Source organism: Vipera berus (genome assembly GCF_964194415.1).
Source record: "Vipera berus genome assembly, chromosome: 2".
NCBI classification, from domain to species: Eukaryota; Metazoa; Chordata; class Lepidosauria; order Squamata; family Viperidae; genus Vipera; species Vipera berus.
In genome coordinates, this window is record NC_138203.1 from 104,579,238 (window position 1) to 104,589,765 (window position 10,528).

At 39.0% G+C, this 10,528-nt stretch overlaps 1 protein-coding gene across 1 annotated transcript in view; it reads right to left on the reverse strand.

Moving 5' to 3' along the window:
* ING4 (inhibitor of growth family member 4) overlaps positions 1 to 10,528 on the reverse strand; it is a 31,410-nt gene that overhangs the window by 17,189 nt on the left and 3,693 nt on the right. The gene's annotated exons all lie outside the window — the stretch shown is intronic.

Below are 10,528 nucleotides of genomic sequence, written 5' to 3' on the forward strand. Positions count from 1 at the left end.
GTCTGTGGGGTGGCACGGCGACTCTTTCGCTGCTGCAGCCGGGCATCGATCCGCAGACAAAGATGGATCAGCCCATTCAGGTCTGAGGGAATGTCCACGCGGGCCAGCTCATCCAACATCTCCTCCGACAAGCCATCCTGGAAGGCATCCACGAGCGCAGCCTCATTCCAGGCGGAATCCTGGCTAAGCAGCCGGAAATCGCTGATATAGGCCTGCAGGGGGCGCTGACCCTGCCTCAAAGCTTTCAGGCGTCGGGTGGCGGTCTGCGTCTTAATTGAGTCCTCGTACATGAGGCGCATCTGGTCACAAAACCCCCCAAAGTTATCCAACAAAGGGCTAGGCTGTGCCAGCAGAGGCGTGCCCCAACGAGCTGCATCCCCCGACAGAAGGCTCAACACGAATCCCACCTTATCTCGGTCAGTGGGGAAATCAGCTGCTCTCACGCTGATAAAAAGCTGGCATTGTCCCAGGAAGGCAGGAAACAGTTCTGGATTGCCAGCAAATTTATCCGGCATTGCTATCTGACATTTCCTCCTGGGTGGGGGTGCAGCATGTACCTGAGCTTGCAGTTGAGCCACCTGAGCTGCCAGCAAAGTGAGTTGCTGGGTGAGCTGAGCATTCTCGGCAAGAAGCTGCTCCATCGTAGTAGTAAGGGGTGGGAGGCTGAAAGCAAACTGTTCTGAACCAGCCAACTACCGGCCTTGTAATAAGGCAAACCCCTATTAACAGTAGAGACTGGAGAGCGTCCAAGGCTGAAAAGCGTCTGCCAAGATTTATTAGTCAATTAACAGAACAAGAAACAAAAACACAGGAACTTGAATCCTCAAGCAGAAGGGTTGCTTTCAGCAACCAGCCCCTCCCCAAACACTCCTTTTATTTAGAGTTCAGGGCGTGGTCTCCCTGTGCCTCCTCCCGAGGAGTCCCACAGCCTTTCTTTGTTTGTTCCTGCTCGACTGCCTCCTGCGTCGGGCGTCCTTGAACAGGGCCAGCTGTGGATCATCATCCTCCGCACTATCGGGCTCACGCAGCTGAGAAGAGGGCCCCGGCTGGGAGCTCTGCCAAGCCTGCAAGCCATCATCAGCCGGTTCGTCACCCACACACACCTCCTCCCCCTCATCTGAGTCATCCGATACATCTGAGCCGGGTGCCGAACCCACCGGCTGACCCTGAGTCACAACACTACCAAAATGTTGGATGCACATGTTTTAATGTTTTATCTTCTTTTTATGATTATAAGCCACAAACAGTCATTTCTAAGTGAGATGGGTGGCATGTAGGTTTACAAAATAAATAGATAACATAGTTCATTATGACAGATTATAGGATAATATTCACCTGTTAGAAATACAGAAAGCCAAAGCCAAAGATTCAGTGGTCCATTGAGTCTGCCCTTTTAGTGTGTTTGTTTTCTTTATAAATATTGTTTTTTATTTATTAATAATTTTATTGTATTTTTTTAAAAAAATAATTTTTTAATTTTTGTCAGATGTTAGAGATGTGTTTATCACAAGCATGTTACTGGCTTCCGGTTTTGCGTGGTAACTAAACATCGGCTAATTTCTCCTTGCTTGGGGACCCTAAATGGGTCTAATCTTTTAATCTTTTTATGGAGGATCAAAATGGAAGTGAAATAATATAAAACCTGAAATTTTAAACTTAAATCTGGATAAATCTAAAATTGTTTGAATGGTTAAGACTCATTTTAAAGATAATTGTTCATTTTTTAAATTGAAAAACAAATAGTTGCTGACACCTAGTGGTGGATGAAGACTATGACAGCTATGGCTTCTGGTTTGCACTCGCGGCGCTGGCTGACATTCAGGAGAGAGTGCTCTCCCTGCAGTCCGTTTTTTCTCCGTTGAGAGACCCTAAAAAGGGTCGAAAGTCACCCTGGAGGGGCAATGACTGTGAGGAGGCCCTCCGAGTGATTGCAGAAGGGCGGCAGCCCCCTGTTTGATCCAGAGCAGCTTCTTTGGACCGACGAAGAAAAGATCTGCCATTAACATGGCCGATCATCAAGCCGTTTCCTGCCAAAAGCCAAAATTACAACCAAGCACAACGAAAGCAACAAGGAGGATTTGGGTGAGATCTTACCTTTCTTATTTCCCTAACTACTTTTCTGTGGGAGCGTTCTGAAAATTTCTCTCCCCTTTTTTGGAAAAGCGGCGTCTGCTTACTTGGGGAATTAAACCCTCATAAGAAATTAAAAATCATAACTAAACTAAACTAAACAACTGGATTTACACCTTTGGAATATTTGGGGTACCAAAAAATTCTTATTGCTACGGGGACCTACCACCCTATTTACCCCTTAAGCTGGAAAAGGGAAAAAACCCCAGAAAAATCCAAACTGGATAAAAGGTCTATTGGAGTCTGGAAAAAGATTTTACATGCCATTGAGGACATCTGACTAGCTCAGACTTATCCTTGGCATTATTTTTAAAGATAAGAACTTGAAACACCTGGCAATGAAAACAACTTCTAGGAATAGTGGAGGTGGACATTTGCTGACCCTTATTAAAATAGCCTCCACCAAAGACCTGTCTGTAAACACTGTAGAAATGGAGGAATACTACCCACAACTTAACTATAAACTTATACTTGAAAAAATTCTTGAAGCGACTGAATTATTGAACTCCAGACTGAAAGATAAAGGTGCCAGCTTAAACCTACCAAATGAAACCCTGACTGCAATTGATGAACTGACAATCCAAAAACAAACAGAAGAGGAAGAAATTAATATTAAAACAGGGGACCTTAAAGAACAACAACTACAATCTACTGAGAGCTTTGATACCCAAACCTTGATCTCAATTACAAAACCTACAATCCAAAAAACAACAGAAGCCGAAGAAAGCAACACTAAGATGGAGAGTCTTAAGGATCTCCAAGCACACTATACTGAGAATCCAGCCAGCCAAACAACAACCAAAACACTCGGCATGACTTCTTATCTAAGCCAGATGGGACTGGAAGAAGAAGACCAGACTGAAGCAATGATAACTATACTAAAACAAACATGGGGATTTAATTTATTAGAGCAACAATTTAATGTTTATAAAGGGGCCAGTTCCTTTGAAAAATTGACCACTGGATGGTCTCCCTCGATTCAAACAATGTGTGTAGGAATGAAGGGAGACTCATTTGAGAACTTAAAGGCACTGGTATGGAAGCCTGCTTGGCACAAAAAGAAAGCTAGAGTTAGATTTAAAAATGGGTTCTTTTCTTTTGTGATTTATAATGACAGAGGCTATTTTTTTTAATGGGCTAAGGGGAATCTTTAATAGATATAAACTGACTTTATATTTAGGATTTAGACTTGTAAGGGAAATGAAAATCAGCTATTAGAACATAGTTTTGAATTATATTATAGAACTTGGAATGATATAATAAAAATTACTTAATAATTGATGAACCACTAAGATGAGAAATAGAATATATTTGTGAAAATAAAAATGTATTTAAACCAACAATATATGTATTTTAGATATGACAACTATTATATAATGAAATAGGGGAATTTTGGGTTACCTGAAAACTGAATATTATGGATACTAAAGGCTAATTCAGACCACTGTAACTGAAGTTAGGTAAAATTTAAAAACAGGACATGGATAAATATAAATTAAAATATATTGATAATTGTCTCAACTGACTGTTCTATAACTAGAAATGTATTACCGTAATTTGATTGCGATATTGTAATTAAGGGAATTGGAGAGGGAATTTTTGCTGATTTTGCCTGGAATATGTACAAAAAGATTTTCTTATTGGATTTTTGATTACCCAATCACCACGTTGCTTCATAAATATCTGGATGTAAAATTGGAAAATTAATAAAACTTTTTTTTTTTAAAAAAAGACTGACAGCTATGATTTTAATATAAGACTTGGCAAAACCTGGGAAAAGCTAATCTGTGTTTGTGACCTTCAAAGTTTTAACAAAGAACAGCTGTGACAAAAAAAGGACAATAATCAAGGTTGTAGACAAAGAGAATTATAAATTTCAGGAAAAAAAACTTTTTTGAACTATTTGGATTACAAATATCTATTTAATTGGGACTCTAAAGCTATTTGTAGAGAAAAGAAAGGAAAATAAACTCAAATTCTTGGCCATCATGGACCAGAGACATGTAGAAAGACCATATCAAGAAAACATAAATACTTCACAGGAGGAAATATATAGTATACTGCAACTAATTCAAACAACAATGACTTTAAACCACAAAGAAATCCAAAATAACTTTGAAAATATAAATCAATCTATTTCTAAGTTAACTCTACAATAAAAAAATCCAGAAAACAACAACAGAGAAGGGGCAGATAAAACAGATAAATGGATATAGAATTGAAAATAAAGACTTGGAATTTAACAAAACAAGGAAACATGATTTAATCCTAGTGGAAAAAAATTCACAAGAATTGGAAAAAACAACTTATCCCTTAAGACTACAAAATAAATCTGAGGACAAGAAAACAAATTGGATAAAATGGACTTTGTAGAGATGTCAGGAACATCGGAGAGAAAGGAAATGATAAGAGAAGCAGAAAGAAAAAGAAAAAGATTTTCAACAAACGTGTTATTTTTTATGTTTCTTTACTCTTGCTCTCCTTTTTTTTCTCATTTTATCAATTCCTTAAGAAATGTAAAAGTGTGAGATGGTTCATATGGAAAAATAGAGTTAAATTTTTAAATGTAATTAATTTTTGAGAAAATCTTAACCAGTAAGAATGCCTAGAATTTGGTGGGAGAAACAAATTAAAATAAGGACTAACAGGATCTATAAGGCAACCAGAATGATTGGAGAGAAAAGAAATATTATATTGACGTGATTATTATTTTTAGGAATATTGGGAAAAATATATATTTAATTGTTATCTATCACAATACAAATTGTATTAACTCAATGTTTGCAAAAGAGGATATTTTGGGAAAAGAGGAAATCAGCTAAAACCATTATGTGGATTATGGATTATCAAAATCAATTGTTAATGATTGTTTTACAAATGTAACCCAGACAGCAGCACACTGTTCACCAATTATTAAATGATTTATTTTTTAAAAAAAAATAATAAAATATATTACAAAAAAATAAATTCAGTTACTAATGATTGACCTATTACTTCTGCTGGAAGCTTCCACTACTCTTTTTTTTAAAAAAAATCATTCAAAAGGTCTAAATGGATTTTGCTGTCAAAATGGATATCTATAACTTTAGAATCTTGTCAAATCTGTCTAGACAAGTTATGGCTTATATGTGGAGTAGAGTGCCACCTGCTGATTAATTTCAGAAGCAAGACGCAGTGAAATAAATTTAAAAACCATTTTAAATAACAGTACCACACTGAGAATTTCTGAATTCATATTCCAAGTAACTTGTATAGGACTTTCAAAAGAATCTGTTGTGCTGTAAGAGTGTTATAAATCTATGACATTCTCATCCTAAATGAAGGTCATTTGGCAATCTTGTCAGTGAACTTAATGAAGAAGATTAATTTAGGTAGTTTACAAAAGAACTTTATGTAAACATACAGTCCACATATTTCCTTAGTAGTCCCAGTGTCAGGATGAATACTGCATTTCTTTGGAAGCTTCAAAACAAGGACATGAATAAATGTGAAAACTAAACTTTGTACCAGCTGATAAAGCTAAAAGGAAATATATCTATGTTAATTAAAATGAAATTAGTTTCTTCCTCTGCAACTGTTGTCTGAATACTGGGAAGCTAATATGCACATACCTCCTTTGTGTCCTGCTACCCACCAGGCTTTCAGTGAGTTAACTTGGATTTTGCTTTTCACTGCACTTTTCATAAGCTTCAATTTACTTATGTTTCCCTGGAACTGAAAAAAAGCTTCTGAAATAAGTGCTAGAGGGCTGAAACCTGTCAGTAGTGTTTTGGCTTAATCTGATCATAAATGTTAAAGCTGCAGAGGGTGAAGATCCATTAATAGTAATTAATACTGTAAATTGCTCAGAGTCACCTAAATGAAATGGAGTGTAGAAATGTGAATGAATGAATATTCTGATACATTCTGTAAACTTACTTAAGAGCAAGCCCAATGAATAAATGGGAATTACCTTCCTGATATACATGTTTGACTGCATTCTTATACCTCCCAGTTCACATAATTTTAGATCTCAGAGATTCCCGGAGAAAGGAAATGTAGTTAAAATCAGTTCCAGACTAAAATGTTCCAGCTGCCTGCAATTAGTGCAGGTTCGCGTCCCACCAGGCTCAAGGTTGACTCAGCCTTCCATCCTTCCGAGGTAGGTAAAATGAGGACCCAGATTGTTGGGGGCAATTAAGCTGACTTTGTAATAATGCCGCTTGGGGTGTGTGTGATATGTCCTATCCTCTTCCCAGGAGATGTTATTGCAGGAGATGTTATTGCAGTGACAGAGAAGCCCAGAGAACCATTTTACCCTGGTATTTTTGTTCATGCCATTTATCAAGATTATCTTCAACTGATCAGAAAGCAAGCAATACAATTCCTTGTTATCTCTATTAATTATTTTATGATCTATATGTGAATAACACCTGCATCAATAAAGCAATTGAATGGGAAGTAGTCTTACTGAACAAGAACAAGGCGGCAGCTGACTTGGTCCAAAATACTTGAGCCTCTAAGTCAGAAAACTCGAAGGAGATCTGTGTTCACACTAATTACCATAGGGGAAAAAATTTCCACAGAGCAGGTGCAGTTGTGCAATCTTCTATTTTTGTTCCGCTCTCGTGCATTTCTCCAAATTTTCAACAGGACAACTCCAACAGTGTGCTTGTGGTGTTGCCCATCCTTGTTTTCTCTAGGCTCATATTTTTTCCTCAGGAATATTTTCTAATTTACCTCTTTTTTGCCCTTTAATTTATAGGGCCTTTTCAATAGCACTTTCCCATCATCTGGAAATCTTATCTCAAACAGACAGACCCCCTCTAACAGTGATAGCCAATGATCCAGCATCTGCAGGATCCTCTTTTGTTTCTGAAAGAAGGTAAGGAGGTGGCTACCTTGTATTCCACTAAGCACTGGGGAAGATAACCGCTCTCACAACCTACCCCACTCCCTGGCTATTTTGAGATTAAAAAGGTAAAGGTAAAGGTTCCCCCGCACATGCGTGCTAGTCGTTTCCGACTCTAGGGGGCGGTGCTCATCTCCGTTTCAAAGCCGAAGAGCCAGCGTTTGTCCGAGGACGTCTCCGTGGTCATGTGGCCGGCATGACTAGACGCCAAAGGCGCACGGAACGCTGTTACCTTCCCACCGTAGTGGTTCCTATTTTTCTACTTGCATTTTTACGTGCTTTCGAACTGCTAGGTGGGCAGAAGCTGGGACGAGTAACAGGCGCTCACTCTGTTACGCGGCACTCGGGATTTGATCCACCAAACTGCCGACCTTCTGATCGACAAGCTCAGTGTCCTAACCCACTGAGCCACCGCGTCCCTTATTTTGAGATTAGCCAATGCTTATTTAGGAACGGGGATAAAGCTAGGTGAATAAGAGGCAGGGAAGGAAGGAAACCATTGGGATGGTGAGAAAGGAAAGAATAATTGCATTTGTACCTAAGATGAGAAGCAAGTTTCCAAATTCCAACACAGCATTTGGAACAAAATAGTGAATTTTCTGCTCAGCTTTGTAAAGTTGCATAGTAACGTAAGATTGCCCAAGATCTGGGCTTATTTTTAGTGAAATGAGTAAGAGATCAGGAAAGGGCTTATCACAAGATACAAATTAGAATTTATACAGAATATGAGTCTTTGGAGGTCAAAGCTCAAGATGGCCACAACTGTGCAGTCTTTTTATATGTATGTTGTGCGATGAGGAGCTGTCTCTTCCCAGTTACATTTACCCATCCATCCATCAAAAGAAATATGGAATGGGTCTCCTGCCTGTGAAGGAGTTCCATTGGTCAGGACCCAGAAGATGCACCTTTCGTGCTGTAACTCCACCCTCAGGAACATCATTTTCCCTGAGGTGAAGTTAGCCCCATCTGTTAGCCTTCCAGAAAGCCTTGATCAATAAAGGAGAATATTCGTAGCTCAGGGTTGAAATGAGGGATGCTCTCGTGAGCTTGGTTATTTTCTTGCATGTGTTTCATTACCCAAACTAGGTAACACCATCAGTGAATCATCTGCAAGAAAACAACCAAGCTCAGAGAGCACCAAGGACCCCTCAGAAAACTTTGAAAATGTTGTTATTCCTTCAGTCTTAGGAATCTCATGGTGAGTCTGTGAAGTGGTTGAATGAGACTAAATGACAATTGTCCTCCCACAATCTTGTGGTTCTTTATTCCTTTATGCTTTTTTTCTTATTTGTGTCTGATTTAGTGAAGTATTGGGATATGGTTTTGTTGTTTTGCTTGTAAGATGCCCACAGGAACTTTTTTATAAGACGGGCAGCTATAGAAATTTGCTAAATAAAGCAATATCAGAAAAGGGCTGGGCCTTCAGTCTTATGGTGTTAGTACCATTTCTACCTTTTTAAAGTCTTCCCTGAACAGCCTGGGAAAAACTTTTATTTCATAGCAAATGTTAGGCATATGCTTTTAAATTTATTATTATTGGAAGTGTGGATTACTGCTTGAATCCAACCTCTAACCCCTCTGGTGTATCCAGTCACATATTCTAGTTGCCCCTTTATTCTAATGGATGACCAAGGTCTCACCAGATCCTCAAGAAACTGAAAACCCACTGGATTCTCAAGCATCTAAGATCTTTTCCATTGCAAAATCCACAGCAATCAGAAAGCAGTATGTCTATGACAAAGAATAACTTCGATGCCCCCCAATTTTCAGGTCACATTATGGCTGCCCTGGTACAAAACCCAGACACAATGCGAGAACTCTTGTGTCTTGGGCCCTCAGTGACTAGGTAAGGTACATGGGTGACATGACGGTCAGAATTTCTGGGCCACTTCAATCCCTTGGCCAGGGATGGTTGGTTGAAAATATCCTGTATTTGGGATACAGTTTGGGAAACCTTACTGCCACCTCAGCAATTAGGCAAAGCAGCCCTAGCAGGGATGCTGTCTATGTAGCAGGTGAAAGCAGCCAGTTCAACTACTACCTCACTTTGGGCCTGATCACATAAAAAAGGTCCCACATTCAGTTATCTAAAGTGTAGGGCCTCTTGATGCTAATAATTTCATGGCTGACAGTATCTATTCCCATTCCCACCATATACTGGGATCATAGTTGGTGCCAAACTGAATTTCAGGTGGCTGTATCTCTGAGAGACAGCTGTTCATCCTGGTTTTGGCAATGTGTATCAGGCCTGGCCTAACATCTGCAATTAAATGGCAGATAATTGCAGATAGATCGATCTTGCAATTTGTAGCAGCTACCAAAACCTCAGGGCTTTCTTGGAAGAATCTATTATGGCCTGAAGACATAAATTAACAGATAAAAGAGAGTAGCCTATTAAGAATATGCTTTACTTGTCCTGTAGGGTAATTTAATATCCATCTGTGAGGACAGGTAGTTCTGTCTCCTTGAAAGACAGTTATAACGCTAATCAAAAAAAGAGCTTTCGTTTACACTAGGGATTGTGATGGCTTTGAAGTGAGATAAATTCACTTCAGTGCATATTTACTACAGGATATGATACACTCCTGTGTAAGACTGAAGCGGATCAATAGTCAATCTGACTTCAGACATGGCTTCAATCCCAAATCAGCTCTAATTGTTCTAAAACAATTAGGAGTGTGGCCCATCTTAATTTAGCTGGACTTCTGGGCAGCTTTCATTATTATTGATTACAACATCCAACCCGATTATCGTGGTTAAAACACAGAAGGGTATAACCTTGAAATATTCATTGGAGTTTTTTTTATAATTAGAATGTCAAGATTCATTGTTCAGTACCAATTATAAATTACTTAGTTTATGCTTAGTATGCAAATCTGTTTTCTGTATTCAACAATACCTGTTTCTCATATGCATATTCACTTCTTATGCTTTAATATTCATCAGATCTATTACAAATAATTCAAATCAACCTGTTACGCCAGGGGTTTCAAACTCGCAACATCACGTGACATGTCGCGACGTATCACTTTTTTTCCATTGCTGGCAATGGGGTGGGTGCGGTTTTGCCATGATGCATCTGGCCCGTGGGCTGGCAATTTAACACCCGTGTTACGCTTTCAATTCACTCTTGGTCCTAAGATTCAGATGCATAGCCTAAGGCTAAGCTATTGATTTGGGCTAAGCAACTTCATGCAAAATGAAGCAGCTTTCCCAGCTGAAGCACCCCTTAAACCAGTGTTTGTCAACCATAGCAACTTAAATATATATGGACTTCAACTCCCAGCATTCCACATCTTGCCCTACACAAAGCTTATCGGTTACTTTATAAGATTCCAATAGGACATCTAAAAAATATTGTCAGTGGATCTGCTTTTGGAGACAGTGAATGTCCGTTGGTGAGGATCAGTGTCAACATAAACACATTGCTCTTGATCAATATACTTTTTAGACTAAATGACTCGAGTTATACAGGAGAATCTTGTCTCATAAACTTGCTTGCCTACT